Source organism: Mchenga conophoros, linkage group LG11, assembly GCF_057382185.1.
Source record: "Mchenga conophoros isolate Kocher_MC1m ecotype Shallow Benthic linkage group LG11, M_conophoros_male_GT1.1, whole genome shotgun sequence".
Lineage (NCBI taxonomy): Eukaryota > Metazoa > Chordata > Actinopteri > Cichliformes > Cichlidae > Mchenga > Mchenga conophoros.
In genome coordinates this window covers 11,574,596-11,601,137 of record NC_140536.1, presented here as the reverse complement: position 1 = coordinate 11,601,137, position 26,542 = coordinate 11,574,596, and the positions used below count along the sequence as shown (strand labels likewise).

General features: G+C 40.6%; 1 long non-coding RNA gene across 1 annotated transcript in view; it reads right to left on the bottom strand.

Annotated features, from left to right (window-relative positions):
• Positions 1-9,228: 9,228 nt before the first annotated feature.
• LOC146563666 (uncharacterized) overlaps positions 9,229-26,542 on the bottom strand; it is a 65,290-nt gene continuing 47,976 nt past the window's right edge. The window contains exon 5 of the long non-coding RNA XR_014894343.1: positions 9,229-12,050. This is a non-coding gene — a long non-coding RNA (uncharacterized LOC146563666). The remainder of the gene's footprint in view (positions 12,051-26,542) is intronic.

Below are 26,542 nucleotides of genomic sequence, written 5' to 3'. Positions count from 1 at the left end.
TGATGTAACTAAATATAAAAAAAACATATGTATTACATATTAATATTAGGGTTTTTTTACGCTTTCTTAGTTAAAATGTCAATTCAAATTTCCTTTCAATGAAATTTAACTTGTGCATTATAATAACCAACATTAAAGCAATTGTTTTTAATTGTTCTTCTTTTTTATCGTGTTGGAAGAAATCCAAGCGCAGTCTCAACCAGAGTGCTTTCGGGTGAACAAAGCACGGCTCAAATCTTTATGAAACACTGGCTTCCAACCTGTTGAGAAGCATGTCAAAAGCTCCGTGATAGCAATTTGTACTCTATTTCAGAAATCTACAGATACATTCCAGGTTGATTCACACATAATGAGACTGACAAGGAGACACAGAGCAACACGAAAAGAATGAGGAAAAACTGAAAGGAAAAGAAAAGAAGCTCGTGTGTTGGTGTAAAGACCCCGTTTCCTCAGCTGTAATATTCTTTGGTGGCCAGTTAGTGCATAGAAAACAAGCGGGTGATGACAAGGGCTTTGTTCACGGGTCAAATAGTCATTTCATAAAAGGCTCCTGCAGAAAACTGAAACATGATAGGTCAAATACAGGTCTAAATGCCTTTTCCAGTTTTCCTATTTTCCCATTTCAACATATCTGTCTGGTGTCCGCGCTCTCTCGCCTCTGTAATGGAAAACTATTGCAGAAGCATTTCTCCGTCAGCGCGGGTCAAGGGGTCATCACTGATGTCACTCTCAAAGTAACCAGTGGCAAATAGGTCCTGACATGTGCTCTCCAATGAGAGAATGAGACCGGACAGCTCCTCTGGCTTTCCGACTGATAAGCCATAGAAAAGAATATGTGAGGCTTGGAGCATCACAGCAGCCGCTTCTGCCTTTTCAGAGACTAATACCAGCAGCTGAATTAAGGCACAAATAACAACTGGGTGATCTGAAGAAGGGTTGTGATGGTTTTTTTTCCGTCGTTTTTGCCTCTCACAGTTTGACAAATTCAAATGGTGGCTTTTGGAGCTCTGCCCATACATTCTCACTAGAAGGTTTCTAAAAGAGCATTAATTCTTTTATTACTTTACTCATTTCCAAGTCAACCTGCATAGACATCTCACAGTAAAGGCAGAGTCATTTTTCTTTTAGATGTGTTTTATTTGTTGTAAGTGACAGTCTTTTGATCTCCTCCCATTTCTTTCCCACCTTGTCTCAAGTGTTAGAGCGAAACAAATTCTTCTTGTTCACTGTCAAGTGTATGTCGTGTAATGTGTGATTTGCTATACACCCCCCCCAACTACCTTGTACAGATTTCCACGGCTGTTTGTTCTGTACAGGCGTGCAGCAAGTCTCTGCGCTGCACCGCTGCTCAATCTCTGCCTCTGACATGACTGTCCACTTGTCACCGCAGATAATTCTTGGCATAAATTACAAAAAGGGTACTTGTCAGAAAGTTATAAAAATGAATATGGAGGCTAAAACCACATCCACCTGTGAGCCTTGTCGTTTTTCCCATCTCGCCTTTCCCATCTCTGTCTAGTCCCTCTGTTTCTCCGCTCGACTAGTCAGAAAAAGGATGACCGAAAGAGCAGGTAGGCGCTTTCTGATAGAGTTACACCCCCACAAATGGAGTCAGTCAAGATCTGGTTGAAAAAAATGTCATTAAATTAAAAAAAATTATTTTCTGACAGAGGTGCCAGCAAAATTGTTAAACCTCTGTGATAACAAATCCATGAGGCTAAAATGAAAGGAGAGGGAAAGAGAAGGAATAAAAAGAGCAAAGAGTTAAGGAGAACTGAGAACCTTAACAAAGTGTAAAACAGGAATCCTCAGAGTGGCTTCCCAGTCAATCAGAGCACTTACTTTTCAGCTGTCCATAACGCTATTTCATACCAATTATTACCCCCACTGAGCAGGTGACAGGCTTGTGTGACGATGGCAGCGCCTACGCGAACTCCCGGTAATCCCGAAATGACGGATTGGGAGGGAAGCCTTGCAGTGATTTGTGACAAAGTAACTGAACATAGACTTCTGTACTTAGAAACGTGAGAGCAGTTTGTCTTCATGCTTATGGTAACACTCTGCACTTTTGATTTGATGCACGGGCTTTAGTCCGCCTCACCAATACGCTCTCTCGGGTAATGGCGAAGGGGGCATCGCCATTCGAGTCCTAAATTGAAAAATTGCTGTAGGGTGTCCATTTTGCTGTTTGCTGTGTATTAATCAATAAAAGTGATGTTTATTTAGTTATGTATTTATTTTAAAACCCGTATAACTAAACGGCTGTTGCTGATCTTTTTTTTTTTAACTAATCCTTCTGTTATTGTGTTGCTCTTTTACTCTAGTGTATTAAACCTCTTTTTTTTTTTTAAATCATTGCTTCTGCAGAGCTGAAGCAGGCATATTCACAGACAGGTCATAAAGATGGTCACTTTGTTTGACTGTTACCCATAAACCCCCTCCCCAAACCTCTCTTGCTTGTAATTTTTCCCTCCTCTCTGTCCTAAAGCCTTAAAGCTTCCCGCCTGTTATATTTCCTCCACATCAATATGTCACCTAGTTCCGCTACAGCAGGATGTCAACTTAATGCAACTCTAAGGTTAAGAAAACATCGTCTTTGCCTGCTGACTGATAGCCTGTCACCGCGCGCACAAAAAAAGTTTAGAAATTTGATCCACCTGTCATCTCGCCTGTGATTATGAATCTCTTCCTCCTGCAGCTCGGAGGCCCATTCAGATGCATTCTAGCTTAGCCTCGCTCAGCATTAGTTACATGGATGAGAGAGCAAACTTCAAATCACTCCACTCGAGGGAGAGAGAAAAGAATCCAGCTCATCTTAATGTAAACAATCGGGCCGAGTGGCGAGCCCACCAAGATAGAAGCCACTGTTTCTTTTTTCATTGGAAAAATCTTGTCATCTGATTTTACCTGTAGATGCCCATACAACATAAATTAAAGCATCAATTTTTTTTAAATATTAATTGTATACATACACGCACACACACACACACACACACACACACACATATATATATATATATATATATATATATATATATATATATATATATGTAAAATGACAACACCTTATTTTTCCTCTCCTACTTTTATTTTCCCTCATATCATCCCATGAAGATACAACCTAAAAGGGGATATGTTTGATTTGTTTTTTTTAATCGCCCTGTGGTGAACTACAGATGACCCTCTGAGTCAACTGCATTAGCTTTGGGGTGGTCAGACTCTGTGTGTGTGTATTTGTGTCCTCTTGGAGGGTGTGAGAAGTAAGGGGGAGGGAAGATTTTTCATGCTCTCCATTACAGTTGTTTAGGTTAGAGGTATTAACTCAATGAGTCTAAGTTAGTTTGAAATCATCAGGCTTGTACATACACTTATATGTATATAGTGTAACTGCTAACGCACAACCCAGAGTTAGTCACATTAGAAGATTCCTTACACCTTTTGTTTTTGTGTGTTTTTTTCTTCTTCTTTTAAATAATTGTCATCATTATATCTTATTGGTCGAAAAGGGAAACATGACAGCTCCTGCTAATGGAGTCGCGGCACTCTATTACATTCACACACTCCAGGTTGGACCTGGCAACTTTTTTTTTTTAGATAGCTGAAGAAAATTCATTGCTTTCAGTTTTCAAACAGCGATTTCCTTGACTGAATTCCTCCTCTTTTTTTTCCTTTTCCCATATAGAGCCTGAGACTGATTTATTATAGATTTTCTGTTTTGATTGTTTTGCTGAGAAGCAGGATGGGAAGATGGGGCTTCCAGCTGCTCTGGATGCTTGGGAGTCCTGGGAGTCCTGGCCCGGCTGCCCTCCCGGCTGGCCCAGCCAAGTGGGCATGCGCTGTTATGAGCCGCGGCAGGGGGTTGATGGGGCTGCAGAGGCTGGGCCAGAGAGGCCACAGATGCCTTAAATGACTTGGCATGATGGGATGGCGAAGGGTTAGGAGCATGACTCGCAAGTGAAACAAAACAGTTTTTCAGTGATATGTGAGCGAAAGTCTGAACGTTGTCAGGATCTAGAAAAACAATAGAAAAAAAGAAACAATCATATAAACACAGACAATTTGTCAAAGTCACACGTATTGACTTTTGTTACATTTGTAACTTTGCTTTGTTTCCTCCTTTAATTTAAGCATTTGGATTGTTGTTATTTTATTCTGGGGGACTTTCTTACCTTGTATCTGTGAACCAGGATGATCCCAGTTAATCTTGGCTGACTGTCCCAAACAAAGACAACCCTTTCCTTCCAACCTGCACTTAAAACACTCGTGACACGAGACCGACAGAAGGGCCGCCATTAGATAGTAATTCATGTGGAAGCTGTGGGACCCAAATATCATTATCAAGTAACAGAGCTGCCAGCTTTTTCCTGTGCCACAGCCTGCTTTAATGCACATACTTCCACTTTGAGGAAAAGATAAACGTGTTTTTCATTCTATAAGTTCAAAAACAGTGAAATATCCCACTAACATTAAATATGGTTGCAGTGTATAAAAGATGAAAAAGAAAACACACACACACACACACTAAACCAACCAGCTTAAGCAATTTTAGGAGTAATTTATTTTCCTGATCCCTAACATCCTAATCATGGCTTTTTTGATGTGTAACAGTGATCCATCAAGTTTTGCGGTAATCATTTTAAACCACAATCAGTCCCACTTGCTACTATTCAGCTCGTACTGCAGCTTGCACATGTGGTATCAATACATGCTTTGTAAACAGGCCCTTTGTGTGAGTCTACACCAGTGAGGCACCTTGACAATGACCTGCTCCATTAGTTTTATGCTGTGACATAAATGTTTGATGGCTCATACTCACCTGTCAAAAGCATTTTCATCAGATAGAATAGCATAAACAAAATAAAACAAAATAAAACAGTTTGAACAGGTACACGCCAGCGCAGAATACACCATTTCTCACTTTTTTAAATGCTTCTCCAATTAAAAACTCTCCTTCGACAGCGCTCAAGCACGGCAGCTCACTCTGTGAAATGCACAAAAAAATGCAGGTGCTGGAGCCCAGGGAGGGAGAGAGCGAGGGAGAGAGAAAAGCCAAACTAGTCCCTTTAACTTTCTAAAGACTTTTCAGCATTTGTTCTGCACACTTACCTACGCAAACTCCAAGGGGCCACAGTGACTGGGGTCCCATTTCAGGCCCAGCGTGGAGCCGGAGAGCTCCTCAGCTGTAAAATGAGAGCGCCGGAGCGCAGTGTGAAAATGGATTAGCCTCGCTGAGATAAGGGGAGCCCTCAGCGAGCCATGCACGCCTTCAATGGGGAAAAAGAACTGCTGTACAAATTGTTTTTGGTACATTAAGTACCTGTTACTTTATTTCACAGATGGAAAACAATAACACAGGCTCTAGGGTTGGAACCACTGTGGAATGTGAGAGGTTTGGCTCACCTAGCGCCCTCGGAGGTGTCCCCGTTTTCTTAATATGCAGAGTGATCTTTGCATGGGACTGCCGACCAAAAGAATTCAGCAGATTGACAAACACAGCATATGATGATAAATGACAAAGTGCCAGGTTGGTTGCCAACAGCCTACTCGGCGAAATAATGCGGAATATCCATGTAAAAAATAAAATAAAATAGACTGAATGTTCCCACTCAGCAAACAGGGCAGGGATTTTTCATTAATAGTCCCGCTGTTGCACCAGGGCCCCCCAAATTAAATGAGTGTGTCAGATCCTGGATGATTTATACATTTGGACTGATCTAACAGCTCTGTGGAACAGCTATGACACCCTGACAAGCCAACAATGGATATGAAAAATGAGCCAATACCACCGCTCTAAATCTGAGACTTTCAAAGCCAAATGCACACGCAGAATCGAAACCTCTAACATACTCAAAGTATAATGAAAATAAAGCAGAAGGGAAAAAAAAAATCCCCATAAGATTCTCGGCACAATTTTAGCTAAATCATTCAGTGTTTATATAAATGGAGTGATGGAGACAAATTGGTCCGAGTGGAGTGTGGCAGTACTTTGCTTTTCTGATGTCTTTTTGTGGCTGCGTGCAGAGCACATCACTTTACAGCTAAATGAGATATCAGGCCTATTGCTGAGCTTTGACTCTGTAGCAAAATGTCAAATTGAGTTAGCATTAAGTAATATTTGAAAATATTCTCTTTTTTTTATCAATTAAAACAGAAGTAATTTATTTCTTTTTAATAACTTTATTCTAAGAAAACACTGTATGTGCTCTACTGACTGCAGAAAGCAACGCCAACTCCCCGTCAGTGGCAAAAGCTGTGTTCATAATTATTTTGTGTGGAAGGCTAGTGGCCTTCCTAACTTGCTAGATGAAGTGATAAAAACCAACATGATGGACTAAAGCATTTTTGCTTTTCCTAGTATTGTCCTTTTACCCTCTCATTCTCTGTCTGATGAAAAACTGCACTTGGTGTTCCTCAGAGCTCAGCAGATTTAGAGGAAACAATTACCAGTCCGGTGATCTCTGCTTCTCCAGTCCCACCGATAAACACCCAGAGCCCTGAGGTACGGTCGGAAAATGATACAGTTTTAAACGGGTTAAATTTCATTGTCCCCCCCCCCCTCTCTTCTCCTCATTTCTCCCCTCCTTCTCTCCCTTAGAGGTTTTATTTCACAAAAGTGTGAACACATTTTTTTGTTGATGGGGTGAAAAAAGGAGTGAGAAACGATAAAGAATATGAAAAGCCCATCTTCACAGAACATTAGACATCGCAAAACAACCCTAAGCTATGACTGGATATATCAAAACTGACAAGTAAAAGTTGATTGCTGCGTGTCTATTGATTGAGCTATATTTCAGTGGAAGCCTCGTGGTTGTCTTCACAATGAACCAAATCCTGCTACCAAACATTGGCTGCAAAACCCCCTTTATTGACCAGAGAATAGGAAATAGTCAGTATGCTGTAGCTGTTAAATATTATTTGCAGCTATAACATTTTTTATTTCTTTTTTGGGGGGATACAGAGAATTGTTGGCATCGTATGGCATCCACAATTGTCAGAAGTAAACCTTTAAGATTCCATGAAAATTTGTCTTTGGACCCAAAATTGCTGTCCCTCAAAGGCCCCTGCACGTGTTGAGACACGATGTACCCCGTCTTTCGCCCTTTGACAGCTTCGATAGGCTTCAGCGTCTCTGCAATCCTGAATTGAACCCAGTTTTGTTTTGGTCAAGCGAATATATAGATGTATGGATGGATCAGTGGATGAATGGTTTGACAGACTTCTGTCAAACTCCAACAATGTCTAAAAGAGACTCAGTAAGACAGGAAAAATGGGTTTTAGACTATTGCAGGACTCATCAATGTTTCTCTTAATGTGGAAAACCTGGACGGGTGTATGTTAAACCTAACCAAGTCGTGTTGGTGCATAAAGAGCAACTAAAAATAAAAAGTCAAATACAAAAGTAAAGTCAAAATCTAAAAAAAACATCGTACACGGATTCCTTTTGATATCGAAAGAGAAGGGTAATGAGGATGGATTCAACCTGCTGTAGGGGTAAGTGGTTAAGATTATGGAGTGATGCTTTACGGTTGTTGAAATCAAAGGTAAGACAAACAGTTTATTGGAAGGCATGGCAACAACTGGACGATAGGAAGAACAGTGTGCTTAGTTATGACAAGCGTGCAGACATATAAGTGTCTTTATCCCCGACAAGGAAAGGGAAATTGAGGGAAACTGAAATAGAAAAATAGGACAGATGCTCACAGAGAGTGAAAAACTTGAGCTGTAAAGAAGGCCAAGTGTACCAAACAGAGCGCAACCCAGGAGTGATTGAATGATCCCATTCTGGCCTCTTTGTTAGACACTAGGCAGCGATGTATGAAGATTGATACACAAGTGCTCGACTCGGTTTGCTGGATCATCAAACGGATTGATATTATACTCCAGCCAAGGATGAAGACAAAGTAAGTGTTATCATACTCAATACTGGGGCTTGTCAGAGGCGGGAAATCATCTCGTGTCACTGGTTATGGGAGCATTTCACAGACTGTCTTGAGAATTTATCTAGGAGATGTGATGCTCTATGGCAGACTGCAGCTGACGGTGGAAGCCCCGGCTGCACCGTAAAGATCTTCACTAAAGATTGAATTACAGCGTTGCGCTTTAGAATGCATTTATTTCACTGCTATCATGTTTGTCCCCACAGACACTGTAAATCCCCCTTCCTCTTATCAAGTAGCCATTTATTGTTGTCAAATAACATTATTCACGGCTGTATCATTACTTAGATAACGTACGCATTAGAGCAAATGATTTGTTTATCTGCTGTACAAGTTCTACATTACTCCTGAGATTTCTCTAGGCTCCTCATTATTCTGTAGTCCTGGGATCAGTCAGTACAAAGTGAAAATGTGGATGTTTGACGGGTCTATTCGGGCACAACATGTTACTTTTCAGTGCCATTTATGAAATGAATACCTTGTTAGATGTGAAGAATTATAGGCTTATGATTTTGAACCAGTTTGATTCCGTTAAAGTTCGAGGCAATCGAATTCTCTGTTCCTTTGATCGACAGCTTTGATTAGTAATTACGCACGTAGTGTCTTTCAAAGTGTGACATCTTTATTTCCCCTCTTTAGAAGGCAATTCAATCATCTTTTTATAAATCCGACAGACTTAAAAGTCACCATATGTGATTGAGTTAATTTGAGGGCTTTAATTATATTCCACTTACCATTGCCCTTTTACATTTACCAAGCAAGATTTTTTTAATCATTTACATCATTACATTAGATATTGTTAGAGCTGATGTTTCAATCTAAACAACATTCATTCTGTGTAGAAAAAGTCCTTTAACTTAATTGCAGTGATGAAAGAAGCACTACGACTACACATATTGTGTTTTGTGCCATCTTATAAATAATTTTTGTATGGTTTGGAATTTTGTGCTCTATTCTTTTGTTGAATTTGTGTTATCATATCCTGTGGCAGACCTCGTCTTACAGTTGCTTCTCCAGTGAGTCCAAGAACTGTAGCCTAAATGCAACAGTAGTCCCCGTTCTTCTCTACAGCCTTGCAGAACTTACCATGTTGGTGCAGGAACTAGTTCCCCACCTGCTGGACTTTCTGGCCGGTTCAACTAACTCTGCACAAGTTTAAGAGTGCTAAATTCCGGATGAAGATCTATCGTTCTTGTGATTACATAAATACTGAGGAAATCGTGTTATACTAAGGGCTGTTTACATTAATAAGTGAAAAAACAAGTAAAATAAACATCATTTCAGTCATTAAAAACCTCGGTAAAAGCACTAATTTGTAAATGAACGAATGCGTGAGCTGTGCAGAGATGGCACTGATTCCCTGTTTAAGTGTCCAACTCCAGTCTGCACATTAATACCAGAAGCTTCCTGATGCTGTTTTCTTAAGAGCTGGAGACACCAGGCAGTATAACCGTGTGCCTCTGTCTACAGAGAAGTTTTATGCACACTGTAAAGCTGTCATTCATGTTGTTGCATACAGTGCCTTCAACATGTCGCCAGGCTCAGTAAAAGCCATGTATGGGAAAGACTGCAGGCCATGGCACTTATGGATATTTCTCTTTACATACATCATTTTTACATGTAGACACTGGCTGTGAGGCAACCTGTCAAAGAGACTTGCTGCTTTTCATCTTCATATTGAAATTCCAAAGGTCATTGTACTTCTGCTTGTATATATCATTTCTATTGTTATAGGATAAAGTTAAACTGCAGTTAGGCCATCTTTGCACAAAGGCAGACATATGCACTTCATCTAGTAGAAGTGGTTTGCTTTAGCCAAGAGGTACTTTCTATGATTTGGTCCTGTTAAGCCGTTGACGCTGAAGATACAATTATCACTGTTGGAAAAGCAGTGCGTGTGTTTCTATGTGTGTTCATTGTATAGAGATGTCTGGTGGTGATGGTGTTCTAGCTATGAGTTAAGGGCTTCATCAAAATAAAAACTTTTCCAGCATCAAAAAGCTACAGCACATGATCCATCTCCCTTTTTAGCTGGTGTCAGGACCAGTTTATGTGACGATGATGTGATGTTTGGGTAGTTCATTCTGATCTAACTCCCTCAGAATGAACTATGATAGTTATGGATTTTGGATTGCTGATGGGCTCAAGCCATTAAAAAAACAACAATATAACAATGTGCTATGAGAACACAGTGACAAATCTGTTGCATTTACCCATGTTCTTTTACAAGGCTCATATTACTTAGGAAGACACAGCTGTAAACAATAAAGATGGTATAGTATTTATTGAGTGTCCAAAATGAGTGGGAAATTTATGCATGCAATTAACACAAACTAAAAGTTCTACGATACAATGCTGTGTAATTTGTAGAACCAAATTAGCTTTGCATGACATGACACCTGTCAGTAATGACAAAAAAATCACATACACCTTCATAATGACAGTTTGCTGCTCACAGCAGATTAAATTATTATGCAAAATAGGTAAGGCAGCAAATGACTGGACAAGAAAATGATTTCAGACAAAGACCAGATGCTTGCAAATAATAATAATGCTGTGCATTATTCCCACTAACGACTGCGCTCTGTCTTAAACTATATCTAAAAGATGGATGTAGCCACTGTGCTTTCACCAGTCATCTTGTCACCTTGTGTTGAAGCCTTTATTTTAGCATTTAGGCTGAATTGATTGCATTTACACAGAAGGCGGTGTGCTATGTTATTAGCTAACCAGCAAGCATGGTTAGCAGGGAGTGCAAAAGCACTGTCTAACATGTTCATAAAAACAATACCAGAGTACCACTAACCAAGAATGGAGACAGTTTAATTACAAATCACATTATTGAAGTTTAAAACAAAAACCCACTGCAAACAAGGTAGCGAGGTCATGCTGAATGTTTAAAAGAAGCTGAGATAACGCCTAGCGGGCAGCTAGCTAGCTAGCAGCCTCACTGGCTCTTAATTATTATTATTTACTTACTTTAAAACTATCTGTTTATTTTATTGTGTCCTCTTCTACCTTTTATTTTATATTACGGCATTTAATATTCTCCTTTACTTTATTATTTTTTTAATAGCAACTTAGGAATGGCAGAGCAAAGCTTTTTCAGACTAAACTAAACTTCAGTGCTTGGATTTGTCTTTTAAGGATGTAAAAGTCTACACCTTAGAACCATATACTGGAAAATTATATATAGGAACTGATCAGGGCTTTGGATAATCCTTCTGAGATGTTTAGAGAATCACTGGTTTCTGCGACAAATGCTGTAATCTTCTCCTACTGCACTTTTGTGCTGCAAATGAACAGAATCCTCAAAACACAATGCTGTTATGATCATAAATCTACAGTACTGTCCAATTAAACGTATCGTTTAAACAGTGTCAGTGTGTTGTGTTTGTGATAGGCTGTGTAATAGTGTAATAACTCCGTCCCCTGTAAGCTGGCCAGGGAGGCTGTGTGTAAATGAGACGGTTCTGCTACATTAGCTTCATAACACCATAATCCCTTCTCCATAAACCATTGCATGCGCTGCAACATTTCTGATTTATGGGGGGTAGAGAATCAATGGGAAAAAATTAATGCTCGCGAAACGTCCCAGGGACAATACTGAGCAGATTTTAATTGTGATTTCATTCAGGCGGCTGTTAGCGAGATGATGAATGGGAGCTAACCTTCCACTCTGCCGAGCACTGGAAAGAGTCTTTAATATGACAATTAAGTGTCTGTCTTTTAGATTTTATTGTATCTTCCTCTCTCTATCTTGTGAGCTACTCTGTCCTCCCTCCTGCTTTTCTTCTTTCTTCCCACCCACTCTCCTTTAGCTGCTTCCTATCTTTCTCCCTCTTGACATCGCTTCATCTGTACAGTGCAGCTTTTGCACAGATTAAATTGAGACTCCAGTTTTCTCCATCTCAGAGCACTTACTTATGTTTTATGACACGCACTAAATCAATTTTATGTTGTTATTGATTTTTTTTCCCACTCCTCCTATTACCCTCTTGCTTAAATCGACACAAACCATTTTGCCTTTTGCTCCCAGATTCTTCCCACTCTTGTTCTGTGGTGACCTTATGTGTACTCGCAAGACATCTGAGGGTGGAAAACTGTGTCCCTCTGTGGAAAGAAAGCAGTGCATTTATTGATACTGATATAAAACAAAAGGATATAACTAGAACTTTGCTTGCATTTAAGAATTTAAACACATAACCGCCCCCTTTTGTTCTCCAGTGTAGCATTACTGAAAATAGCGGTAAAGCATGCAGCAGACTTTGTTGCATTACCCCACTACACTAACAGGATGGAGGCTTTTGTAGTTTTAGTGGATGGCAAATCAACTCAGTTGTTTTAATTGGTTTTTCAAGTAAAAGACAGCATGGTTTATAGGGATTTTTAATTTCACCTTCATCATTACGAGTGACAATGCCTCTGGCACAATGCAAGCAGTCTCTTCCAACTTTGTATTTATTCACAAGTGCCCCTGCAAACTGAGCCAAAAAGACTGAAGGCCAACTTTTTCAGTAATTGAGTGAAAATGTAACCAAATAGAAATTAACAAATAGAGTAAAAACAGAAGTGAATACAATCAGCAGGCAACAATAATAACAAAGAAAAAATGAAATGGAAAATAATGAAAAGTAAATAGAGAGATATGTTTTAGCAGCAACAGCTCCATTTAGGCTTTATTTTTTTCTGTTTTCTTATGTGGTGATTTAGAAGGACCAACTGGTGCTGGAGCAGGGGTTAAATGCAGGAGGAGCTAGCTTGGTCTCAATCAATTTGTCCCTGTCTTTTGGCAGGTGCCCAGGCTTTGCTGTGTCCCAGTCCACCAGTGTTGGCTCCATCAGGGCTCCCAGAAAAGGCCTAAGAAGCAGCATCAATGTGACCATTTAGAGTGCGATCTGTGCAGATGCAGTAGGAAGGTCAGGCCATTGTGTGGCCCCCCTCCCTAGCGCCTTTCACTTCACCCTCCAGAACGCCGTCCACATCAAAGTTGTTATTGAGACCCCTCAATCGGAAATCCTGGTTTGGCAGGGAAGCAAGGTCTTTAAGAAAAGAATGACGGCCTTGACATAACATGGGCAACTAAATCAACGCACCAGCAGCCAAAAAGAAAGATTAATACTCATAGGCCTCTTTACACCTGTGCCCAAATATCTCTCATATTTAGTCTAGGTTTGGTTTACACCTGATCTTTACAAGTTTTCAAAATGTAAAAAATAAAACTCTAATTTTCTCTTAAAAGACATGAGAATTCCAAAAAAAAATTGGGGAACATACTGTCCTATGTTCAGCTATAAATTCATTTATGGATTATTTTAAAATGAGTATGATGTGCAGATTTATTTTTTAACACTTACAGTCTATTTAAGATCTTACCATGTGCCTCTTTTTATAAGTTGGTTGGTAATTTTATTACACATAGATTCCTAATATTGTTTTTGTTCTGAATAAGGGGCCCGGTGGCGCCAGTGTCCGGCAGCCTCGCCTCTGTCAGTGCGCCCCAGGGTGGCTGTGGCTACAATGTAGCTTGCCATCACCAGTGTGTGAATGTGTGTGTGAATGGGTGGATGACTGGATATGTAAAGTGCTTTGGGGTCCTTAGGGACTAGTAAAGCGCTATATAAATACAGGCCATTTACCATATTTACCAATAAAGTAGTTGACAAGAGAAAATGACATAAATAAAATTTTGCTGCTATACTTTGCCATTATACTTGGTTGCTATGGTTTACATACAACATAATCTAGCTAACATGCAGGAAAGTTTGTATATTGTTAAAAACTTAAATCTGTGTAGCTCTGTAAAACTAATAGTTGTCTATCTTAAAGGGGCGAAATGTAGCTATTTTCATATTAATGCTAGCTAACATTAAATTAACGCTAACTACCTGCCAGCTGACATTAGTTCACCAAACCTTGACTGAACTCAGGGCTCATTTGACACTTAATGTAATGCTGTAATTAGTTGTGGAAACATAGCTTCATCATATCTTTCACTTTGCAACCTCAGATGAATAAACACTTTATGGGGACATATTTGTTGTAATCTACTTGTAAGTAGTTACATGACACCAGCTCTGATGCAAGCTGAACAGATTCATCAAGATGTTTTGATTTTGTTATGTGTGATTACTGCAGATTTGTTTTTAATCAGTCTTTATTTTGAGATGTTTGAACACTCTTGGGTCCCCCTGCTGGTTTGTGTGTGTGTGTGTGTGTGTGTGTGTGTGTGTGTGTGTGTGCGCGTGCGTGCGTGCGTGGAGGGTAGGGGCAGATGCCTAGTCCACTTGCTAGGCTGGCTCTGTGTTATCATGTCATGAGTTGGGAGTAAAGCCAACCTCTTTATACAGATTCCTGTTATCACTGAAAAACAAACAAACAAAACAGTTCACTGGAGTTGCATTGCAAGATAATGTCACAAAGTAGGATAACATTTCAGTCTCTATTGACTTAAAAAAAAACCTCACGCATATTATATTCTTATATAAACTTATGTATTCTTTATTGTCAGTTTAGTAATGTTTTTTGCCACTTAGTAAATGCTGACAAATATGTAAGAAGATTACATTTTCAACTGAACTCACAAGGAACTTTTACAAAATTGATGGCATCCCTTTTTTCCTCCCCATAATTGAACATTACATCATTTCAGAGCCTTAAAACGATGAAGAATGAGACAGAGGTGAGAAAATGGAGACGACTGACTGAGAAGAAGGCAACTGACAGAAAGTTCTTTCTTCTTTCTGACTCTTCTTCTGTTTCGGCTCATGTGCAAAATCGAATTATGATGTGGACTGACGTGCACCAGCTGCCCCCTCTCCTGGGTGCTGTCCGTCACCTCGCCGGTCACCGCTGACAGCACTATGATGGATTAGGAATTGTCATCCAGGACGCTTGTCACTTGTTTACAAGTTGGCCATCCCTCATCTCTCAACACAGGCCTTATAATCTGGCCAACACTTCTCCAACACCCCCACCTCACACACACACACTTACACACACTGCCAGGTGCGGTATACAAGACAACACCATACATAACAGCAGCTTTTTTTTCTCCTCTTCCCCCAAACCTTTCTCTCGCTCTCTCTCACTCCTGCATCTCTGGGCTGAACACAGTCAACACATTTAATGCATTAATATATGTGTTGTGTTCACCAATCTCCCAGGGACTGGGGCGATGTCTTCTCCTGTCAACCCCTACCCCCGAGAACTGACTGGGTTTTATACAAACATCCCACTGGGAGAGGGAGGGGAGGCTCAGCTCTAACCTGCATTTTGTTTTTTGAACAATTGAGCCTTTAAAACCGTTAAAACCCAAATTTACGAACAATATGCTTTCTTTCTGTAAAACCTATTTTGCTGCTGTGACGGTGAATACAAACCTGACTGTTCTGTAACCTCTTGCTTGTAGTGGTCGTGCGATCATGCACGTAAAACAGCTTTCGTAAAATATAGATCTTTTAAAACATGTATTATGACATTGTCATTTACTTCATAACCAGTAACTGACAGATTAATTTTAAAAAATATATATTTTACTGTGACATGTGTCATTTTACATTTCCTCCTCCAAGCTCTTTTTCTGGAACAAAGCTGAAAACTTGTTTCCACAATTTTGGAAAAAAAAAACAACCCCAAAACCTCGCATGTCAAATTCAAGACCATTTACCAGAAGCTTTCAGACTCAATGGTGTCAAGCCCGTGTCTCAGCAATGTCGAAGAAGGAAGCCCCGCAGAGCAGACTTTGATCTCTCTCCGCAGCATCTCTCAGCCTCCGATCTGCTGTGAGAATGTGTGAGTTTATGCTCCCTCTGCAGGCATAGTCCAAACTGGATGACGAGCTAACCAGCCTGCCTCTCCGCTTTGGACTCGGCCCTGCCAGCTGTGATCTTGCAGAGAGGATGAGTGGATGCCATCTACCCGGCACTACTGAGGCCATCCCTGTGCTCCCAGTGTGGCCCTTGAGAGAGGCCATAATCTTTTCCTATCTGCCTAATGGTTCCCTCTGTGGATTCTGAAATGGCAGGCCTGGGAGTGGGGGCCGCATGCTGAATCCTACCATGAGCATATTGTCATTAAATTAAAAATTTCCTAACACTCCCTTGCTTGTGGCATAACCGCCGCCGTGAGAGCGATCATAATTGGCTCTGAAAACATGCGTAATTGCCTTCAGCTGGCGTTCTTTTACAGTTGACATTGTTGAGGCAGCAGCGGGGCGATTGGTGAAGTGAATATGCAGCTTGTTTCGCAATGGCACTCGTAATTGAAATATGGTACGTGAGAGCGGAAGATTACATTAAAGCTCCTAGATAATCACTTGACAAGGGAGTCGTTGGATCGACAATCTGCTGCGGTGTTTCGGGGGAACCGGCCAGAGCGAACAGGCCAAGGAAGGGAGGGAGAAGGGAGGCAGAGTGGGGCAAAAGGCGGAAAAAGAAGAAGAAGAAAAACGTCTCTTGGCTTGCTCGCTTATTCAGAGCAGTCCTGGATTGCCGGCCTGGCATTCCTGGGCTCTTTCTATCACCACATTTATCCCACTCCCTCTCTTATTCTTCCTGAGACACACAGCCCTCCGCTGCTTCGAGTATACCACTTCCCCTTTAAGAGCTAACAGATGGCTGCCCATTGCAGTTGCATTTTATCCTCATTTTAATTTATATTTTCATTGCCTTTTATTTTGTAGTGGCGAAATGATACCTTTAATCAACGGCGGGACACACGACTGCCTGCAGTCAGCTGAAAACAGACTGAATAAACAGTTACTGTATTAATATTTTTTTACTTAACCAGTAAGTGTTTAATTGAAACACTCTATGATATAAGTGCAATATTAATGATTTCTCTTAAAGGTCCTTGTGCCCCTTTTTTTTTTTTTATCTACAGTCCTTTCACTTCCTCAGCCTAATAGACAGCAGAAAGGGAAGTGTTATTTCACAAATATTTCAAAACCCCAGACTGCCAGTATGGGCACATTACTTGTTAACTGATGCACAAAAGAAAAGACACAAAGGGATGGTCACATTTATCCTCCTTTTTTTTCTGCAGACTATCTGTTCTGTTGCTGCTGAAGTAAAAAGAAAAAAAAAGAAAAAAAATTGCAGGTGCCTCCTCTTTTTAATCTACTTCTCCTTTCACCATTATCTTATATTTGGGTATAAACACACAGACTGTGCAACCCGATAATATGCAATTAAAAACAAAGATCATTAAAAAGTTATTGGTGTCTGCCTAATTACTATAACTTTACCCCCCTTATAATGAGCGTGCATGGGTATTGATTCGAAGCAAATCTCCCTTTCCTCCTGGAAAAAAGCAGGTAGTTACTTTGTGTTAAATCATTAATATAGTAATGATTTTTCCAGAACACTCTCAATTAAGACCAGAGCAGAAAATGACCCAGGGGAGTTGAAGCTCACGCTCTTAAAAGTGTGATGTTCCAAATATATCGTTGCTTCTCTCACCGGAGAATATGGATAGAGGTGAGGGGTGTTTCTGAATAATTTAAAGCAGGAGCTTGTTGATTAGATTGTGCATAAATGTGTTTCTATGTTTTGGGACTGTAACTTTAATGTAAAACCGTACGTGCTAATATGCTGCACCGAACAAGCATTTTGTAAATAGTCAGTGATGTAGTGGTACGGCTCAACCTCCAGGAGGGGACAGAGAAACCATCTGACAGGATGAGAAATTAATAAAACACAATAAAGAAAGAATTACAGTAGAAAAACAGGACTGCAAACCTTGGCATCATCAAAAGTTCAAGTGTGCATGTGAATTTAAAAAAGATCATGACTAAACGAGGTAGTGGACCCTTTTTGATTGTTGCATTGTGGACACAGGTCAGCACTGCCCTGTGCACACCAAGCAACAATGAAATGTATCCTGATACCTTTCCTATATCAAGCATTGTGCTACAGTAGCTCTTCTGTGGTGTAACACCACATTGCGCAGACTTGGTTTTGCATGTGCATCATTGAGCCTCTTGGATCCTGCTTTATTGGTTCTCCTTCCCTGGACCAGTTTGGGTAGGTAATAAGCACTGAACACTCAAGAAGGCCAGCTGTGGCGCTCAGTCATCTAACCATAAAAGTCCCTCAGATAGTTCCCCTAATATTCCCAGCCTGACCACATAAAAAGAGCGCAATGATGCTTTGACGTCACTGGGCTAACATGCTCACAAAAAATCAAAAAGCTGGGAAAATAACAAATTTTGGACAAATGACGGCAAGTTACAGTACTACTAACTGTATCCTACTAAGGAAATTAATTGATAAGTGCATACATTTCTTTGCTGACATTACAGTAATTTATTCAGAGAATAAATGTCAACCTGATGAAGTGAGTGGGACCGGTTGTCCATAAACCATAAATGCAGAAAAAAGCTGGATAAATGAAAACTTTGGCCTGTTGATGTGAAATATGTGCGCTTTAAACTATTTCACAGTTGTGAATATGAAAGAACATCTGAGTCATGGTTTTTAGGTTAGCATATGTCATCTAGACTGTCTTTGTAATTCAAATCCTGCTTTCTCTGTGATCTCTGAACCCCCCCCCCCGAACCATCTGAGGGACTCCAATCCTTGATTCGTGCTCCAACAATTAGATCATTTGTTCGTCTATTATCTCAACACCTGCAAGAAAATCTGTCTCAATTTTCCCCTCTGCTTCTGATCTTGTCTCCCTCCCTTCGTTTTCTGTGTCCCCACTGAGATGCTGGTTCCACCCCAAGCTGCTTGTGTCTCTGTCAGGAGGCTCTTGGACACTGCCATCCCAACATGCATTGTGCACATGCCAAGAGCCTGTGCCAGTTCAAGCCCTTATAGCGCCGAATACTTGTTGTGACCCTGCCTCTTCTATTCTTTGCGCTCTTTCGAGGCCCCTGTGCCAAGCACACACAAGGCTCAAGTAGGGATATACAAAAAACATCGAACTCTCCTCCCTCCTTCACTCAGAGCCATAATATTCACTTAGCGAGGAGCAGGACTGGCTGGAACAAAGAGACTTTTAGGTCTGGGCAATGATTTGTTATAGTCTCCATAACCACAGTTTACAGCAGCTTCCTTTTGAAATGCTTGACATTTTACTTCCTATTCCTTAGCTATAGTTGCTGGATACAGTGCGTCATCTTTGTTTGACTTTATCACACGTAAAGAGCCGTTTAATGTCATTGCCTAGGTAACCAGCAGGTTTTTGGCAACGACGCAGAAACGGCCAATTTGTCAGTGGAATGTGAGGAAGTGTCAATATAAATCTATTTAATCTCTCAGGGCTACATCCAGGACATGATTTTTCATATGCATATGAGAATATTTTTTGTATTACACACTTCTTTCTTTTTTTTTTACAGCTGACCGCAGATGGAAGTGATTGGTCCAACAGAGGGGGAGAAGAATAAAGAAGTGAGGGCAGAGAGCTTTTTTAATGGAGACCGCAGTTCTTCATTCACAGCATACATATTTACAGTAGAGTGTAGGGTGCTGATTAGACCTTTCAGAAAATAATTCTGACTTTCACTGTTAAACATCAACTGAACTTTAGTGAACTTTTAATGTGGACTGTGGTGAAATGTACTAACACAGTCAAAGAAAATCAGACAGGCAGTAACTTAATGCAGCTATGATTGACTGCTAGTCATTATTTAGAGCTAATTCAGCAATATTACGTATGTTTCAGGTTCATATATATATATATATATATATATATATATATATATATATATGAGTTCGTGTTTTGTTGACCTATCCATGCACCCCAACCTCCTCCCTTTGCAGACTTTGTTCCCGCTAAACAGTGCTGACACTGCTCTTGTCAAATATATTACTGTTGATGAAGGATTTGAGTCATGCTTGTCTCATTTTTAGCATTGCGTGTTACTGTAATCAAATTGCATTTCTCTGTTACGCAGTACTGTTACTCATAGTGTTACTATTAAATTCAATACTGACATTGTGTTATACGGCACCCTCAGTTATCTCTACAATAGCTCAACTAACATGTCTTTATTTTTATTTTTATTTGTCTTGTGCCCCTCGAGTACCATCAGCTGCCTTCAATTCATGTGCGGGGAGGAGAAAATGATGGAGTGGTATAGACCTTTTGAGATGTGGATATTTGGAATTAAATTTTATTTTCATTGCATGCAAGGACAAACAAAAGGACAATAAGGGCACCGTGCAAACACTAAACTAGCAGCAAAGAACCCAGAGCCATGTTAAAGCCGGTTGCTTCCTGACACCAGCCAAGAAGATAGAATCTGATCTTCAACAGGTAACAAAAACTGAGAAGAGAAGTCAGTACAACCTCCAGTTCTACCTGTACCCGTTTCTTTCTGCGGCGATTGGTCTGTAGTGCTTGGCTGGTTTTCAATGTTGCTGTCAGCTTTGTGTTTATACTTAAACACTAAAAGAAAGATCCTGTGTCCTCATAAGGGTTAGGATTTGTGTCAGTGTGTGAAACTGTAGCCTAAAGTTTATATATAAGAGTGGCTCTCAGGCCATGTGACACAGTAACACAAAAGTACTGTAATGAATAGCAGTAGTGCGACAAATTTAATTCTCTAGGGAGTCTTTAAGTAACAGAGTGCATTAATTTTATGTTATACACATACACACTTTTGACAATAATGGTGAAGATTATATCTTGAAACAAGTTGTGACATAAGAAGCATAACTGTCAACATCTTCACACTTCTTGGGCTTTGGGATAAAGTCAGACAGATGTCTGTGACCTCTAATGTCTTTTATTGAAGATCCATGCCGTGACACTGTTCGAGCTCCCCTGCTGTACAAACTGAAGAACAGTGTGTCACAACGTGGCATTTATGTTCATGTGACATTATCAAAATGCTCATATGACAGCCCACCAATTATGAATCCCGACGAGAAGACACCGGAAAACATCTTGCACTCGCGCTCTTGCTGACATGACCTTTTTACCGAGATCGTGCGTTTTTCCCATCAACATCCCCCCTGTGCAGCCCTCTGTTTCTCTCTGTTTCTTCTATTCAAAGCTTCATCCTCTTCATCCCAAGGTAAATCCCATTAGGTGGATGTTTTGTCGTGGAAGCGATTTTTTTTTTTGTGCCACGCAGTTGTTATTTATTGGCTGCTGACAAGCCTATGAATTCTGGGGCAAAGTGAAACTCATATTGTTATCAAAAGCATAAAATTCCTATCACTTTAGATGTCAGAGCAGAGACAAGAAAATGAAACAGGTACTCATAAAGGCAGTGGGTGTAATAAATCAGCCAGGAGGGCCAGAGAAAGGAGACGCTTGATTAAATAAGGGGAATTAGGTATTTTTGCAAAAGCGGGAAATAACATTGATCTACGCTCCTGTCAGCAAAGACGCTTGACACCATTGTGCATTGTCTATTCTTCCCGTGTGTTTATAGTTTATCAATCTCCCTCCGACAGAATGATATCAGTGAGAGAATATCCTGCATCCTTTGGCCGCCTTGTTCTCTGCTGCTGGAAAACTGGGGGCAGACTTATCCAGGTTCTGAGGTTGCCTTCTTTGATTTCCTCAGCAATTGAATCACCAATCATATCCTGTAGCTTTGTTTACCACGACATATGTGAAATGAACCAATAGGGCTACTGTTTTTCCTACAGCGCCATAGGCATCAAGAGGCAATTTAAGGTCAGTCAGGGGTGATACTCTTCTCTAGTTTATACCAGGGTGCAATCAAATTTCGTTGCATTTTATGGGAAATCACTTTGGGCAAATAATTCCTATTTTTCAAGGGAATGTTGGATATCTATTTAATGAGAAGCAGTCTTGTTATTGTAAGAAAATCCAATAAATCTTCGCACTTTGCCTAACACAACAAGCAATCTTTTTCTTGTGTAGCCTGTTGAAATAACACTATATATACTCTCTTCTTCCACTCAATCTTCCCCCGTGGAAGCAAGATGCAATGCAACAGATTGAGCGCGCTTTAAAAGTAAACACATAAAACACGGTTGAACTGATACTTTTAATTTTCCTTGTTGCAGTTTTCTTTCCACAAAGCATCAAAAATGACACTGAATATACGAGTTATGACTCATGGCCAATTGCACATCCGTCTAAAAGCAAATTCTGCAAAGCCAAGTTTGTTACCCTAATTGCATGATTTCAGTAACGTCTCTCCTGCTTTGATTTGGAGGTGTCTGCATGGCTGATAGGATCAGTGAACTCTGGAGAGTGGGGTGACGACCTTCCACCTCATCCATCACTCGCTGATGGACATGTGAAGCCAGTCCCTGACAGGTTTGGAGGATAGGTGGGGGTGGAGGGTGAAAATGGGGTTAAGGATAGGGCCGGAGAAGGATCTGTGCTACCAAAGCATGGTGGCTGGAAGAACGAGGGCGGGGTTGAAGGGGGGAGCAAATGGAGAGAAGTGTGGCCAGGATTGAGGTCAGGGATGTATGATTGGGGTATAAGATGAGCCTGGTTAAATGTTTGCGTGGGGGGACAAAGATGGATTATCTGACTGTTTATGCATGTCTCATGTGAGGGAAAATAAACAAACGCAGCTCACATCACATTTGCCACTATTTTTTATTTCTTTAGCTCTTTTGCAGCAAAGGGCATAAAACCACGTCAGTAGTTTTGGTTTAGTTCGCCGTCCAGCATTTGTGAAGCAGGAACTCGGTCCAATACAAATGATGAATCTGGTAATCGGGAGCAGTGTCACTCTATTCTCCAAATCTTGCTGAGGTGTAATGAGTCTCTGAGGGGCCACTTGTTCCTTACATCCAGTGAAACAAGCACCAATGTCAACAATCTTCAAAGAGGCTAAAGTGAAGTCAACTTCTGTCTGAAGGTGCTCCCGCTGATTTCTTCACGTGAGCTCAGTGGAAAGCCCACGTTCCCATTACATGTGAGAGTGTGCATGCGTGGGAGAGTCGGGTGCGGTTGCACCCAAGAAAACCTCTGACCAAATCGCAGCCAAGGGCGAGTGACACCACAGCATGAAGCAGGGATGTGGTGCACACACATGCACACTCACAAATGTTAGCATGGAATGGGTTCAGTGACATTTGACCCTGGTCATTCAATTGCCTGTCAACACCATGTACTCCCATCGTTTTGTGCATGACTGTGCGATCATATGTTTTCCTCTGTCTGACCTAAATGTAGTTATGTCTAGACACTTCTTTCTTTCTGCTGCTGCATTGCTAATATTGTGCACCTCATGTCAAAAGTTTGCTTTTTCAGGAAGTTAAACAAGACTCCTTCCCCTCTCCTCGCAGACAGCAACTTCATGGTTGGCATAGTGAAACCAGGAACAGGCAAGGGTGAGCTGCTCAGTTCACTCTCACTCATGAATCTGAGGTTTCAGTGTGTATTCTTTTTACGTTGGTTTTGATTTCCTTTTAATGCTGCTGGGTTTTTTTTTTAAATCTACCATTAAGCAAATAAGGAAGCTTCATGTCTTAAAGCCCAGATCAGATTAGATCTTATTCTCTAAATAAGGATAAAGTATTGTAAGTAGAGCTGGGCGATATGAGATTTTTTCATATCACGATATGTTTTTTTCATTTCAGGCGATAACGATATCTATCACGATATAAGCCAAATAACTATATTTGTAAGATTTAAATGTGCCGTTGCTCACAAGTAAAATGTGAAATATTTCTATTTCTATGCTGTGGTGTGCTGGGGGAGCAGCACAGCAAAGAAGGACTCATCCAGGCTGGAGAAACTGATCAGGAGGGCTAGCTCTGTGGTCAGCATGAAGCTGGACACTCTGGTGACAGTGGCAGAGAAAAGGACATTAAAGAAACTGATGGACATTATGGACAATGCCAGGCATCCTCTGCACACGGCCATAAACAACCAGAAGAGTCTGTTCAGTGACAGGTTGCTTCTCCCAAAGACAAGAACTAACAGACTTAAAAACTCCTTTGTCCCACACGCCATCAGACTGTTTAACTCCTCTCTGGAGGGGAGAGGGAGGGGAAACAGGAGGACAAAGGAGGGAACAACTAAGCTGTAGTGCCTCTTCACCTCACTGTACAATACCTTTTGTGCAATACTTTTGTAAATAGTCAACGGTGCAATAGACTCAATACTTGAAATGTGCAATTCACTTGTATTTTTATTTTTATTCCTATTTATTCTATTTATCCCCTTCGTATATTTTATTTATATTGTCTCTGTATTTATATATATGTGTGTGTGTATAACTCTGTAACTTCTGTCGGTGCTGTGCTTTTTTGGAAATCGAATTTCCCAGAGGAACCCACCCGAGGGATTAATAAAGTTCTATCTTATCTTATCTTATCTTAAATAATCAGCAGCTTGTTTTTATTTAAATATTTATTTCCCATAATAAGTTCAACAGGGTAGATGTACTTAAGGAACATGAGACTTTTTCAGATAAATAAAGGCAAATATTGCAAACTACACAAAAGGCAGCCGCTAAAGCGTTTAAGTTTCAAAATAGGACAAACGAAACAGACTAAATTGTCAATTCCACTTAGAAACAAAATATTAATTCTAAAAATAAATCTTAGTTTGTTTTACAGAAGAACAGACAAAACTGACTAACTTTTGTCAATATCAAATAAACTGAGAACTAAAAGGAAATTCTCAATCTCTCCTTGTTGTATAGCTGAGCTTTTCAAACAGTTTTAACAGTTACTTTAGTCTGACAAAAGCCGAATGACGAATTAGCGCTTCCAGTCAGAGACTGAGGCTACGTCCACACGTACACGGGTATTTTTGAAAACGGAGATTTTCCATTTTCGTTTTAAAAAAGAATCCCGTCCACACATAAAGGCAGAAATGAAGGAAAACGCTGCTATGAACATGCCAAAGCAGCAGGTGGCGCTAGATTCCTAACCGTGCCTAAATGTTGGCCAATCAGAAGTCTAGAAGCCTCGGTGGGAAAAAGTAAACAAAGCTGGGGCATAGAAGCAGAATCGAGTCGTAAGTGTGGAGGGACAGTAACTGTGTGTATATGTAAGCATTTAAACACTGCAGAGAGTAGAATTAACAGTAACAGTATTGTAGAAATTCATTTCACTGAAACAATAACGTGGCGCAGTGTGACGCATGCACCAGTTTATTGTATTTCCAGACTTGCTTTCGGCACAATTTACAGTGCACGCTACTCTATTTTTGTCAGACTTGAAATAGCCGAAATACCTTCACACTACGGAACTTCTTTGGCTCTTCCGTTTGACAATCTCTCCGGCATTGGAACCATCATCTGTTTTCTCTTCGGTCACGCTCGGTTGATTTTTCTAGTCGGCACACTCATTTCCTCCATTATGCGCTGGCTCCATTACCCGCTGGCTGCTTCCCAAACAAACACACGTGCGGCTTGGCACTTGTGCTGTACATAACAAGTCACGCGACGTGACGCTGCGGCCGTGACGCTGCGGCTCTGCGCTACTTAATTTGGATTGGCTGACCTTTTTTTTTTTTTTTTTTTTTTGAGGACAAGAGCGGCGAGGTCTATCGCGATAGCTTAATTTCTCTATCGAGTAAAAGTTATATCGCGATACATATCGTTATCGTTCTATCGCCCAGCTCTAATTGTAAGACAACAGTATTGGAAAACAACAATACAGGGATTGACATACATACTGCATATCATAATCTTCAGGGAGATTTAATCTGAGTAATTTCCTCTGATTGATCCTGTTGTTTCTGCCTTGTGCTTCATCAAAATATTTGCTCAGATGACAACATATGTCTCTATTCTGTTTTGGAGTGTCGCCATCAGCTCTGGATTGAATACAGTAAACACATACGCACAACTACACATGTTATCTGGTAAAACAACAAGCTGCCCTTGCTTGTCTTCTGCTGGTCGGGGCCTCAGTGGGATGGACAGTTTGTGAAAATGACAGGACATGCCAACAAATTGCATCACTTCTGCCTCTGTGGCCGAGGACAATGGGCCACCATATGCCGAAGTGGGGAAATGAATGGAGCTCATTTGTGCTGGCACCCTGAGCCCCAGCTCCCCTCGACCCTGCTGGGGCCTCCGTGGCACCGAGGCCGACACAGACAGACGAGCCCACCCTGTACCACACAGCTATGCTGCTGTCCAACAACACATCCCATACACCGAATCCAACAAATACAATTTGGATTTGTTGAAAAAAAGAAAATAGAAGCAGATGAATAAGGGGAAAAAAGTAAAAACAGTTTGACATTTGGTGCTACTTCCCTAATTGTGGCTGAGAGGGCATTTTACATGATCACAAATAATATTTAACACTCTACCCTGAGAATGCAGTGTTACTGTAATCAGAGTTCCCAGAAGTTTGAATACTTTTCACAGAAAACTGAAGTAACAAATTATGCATTACATACATACATACATGCAATACATACTCTTCTTGTAAAATGATCTTTATACATTCATATTCAGTATAAATGGGTATTCAGGATGTGCTGGTCCCTGTCTGTAACAGTAGCCCTGTTTGCCCATTTGTGTTTTTCTGTGTCTTTATTTGTGTGTGTGTGTGTGTGTGTGTGTGTGTGTGTGTGTGTGTAGGCCTGGGATGATAGCAGATGATTAAGGAGTGGCTGCTCTGTTGACATGAGATACTAATGAGGATGAAATGAGAAGGTCAGGGCTCGTCTCCAGGAGGGGGGGA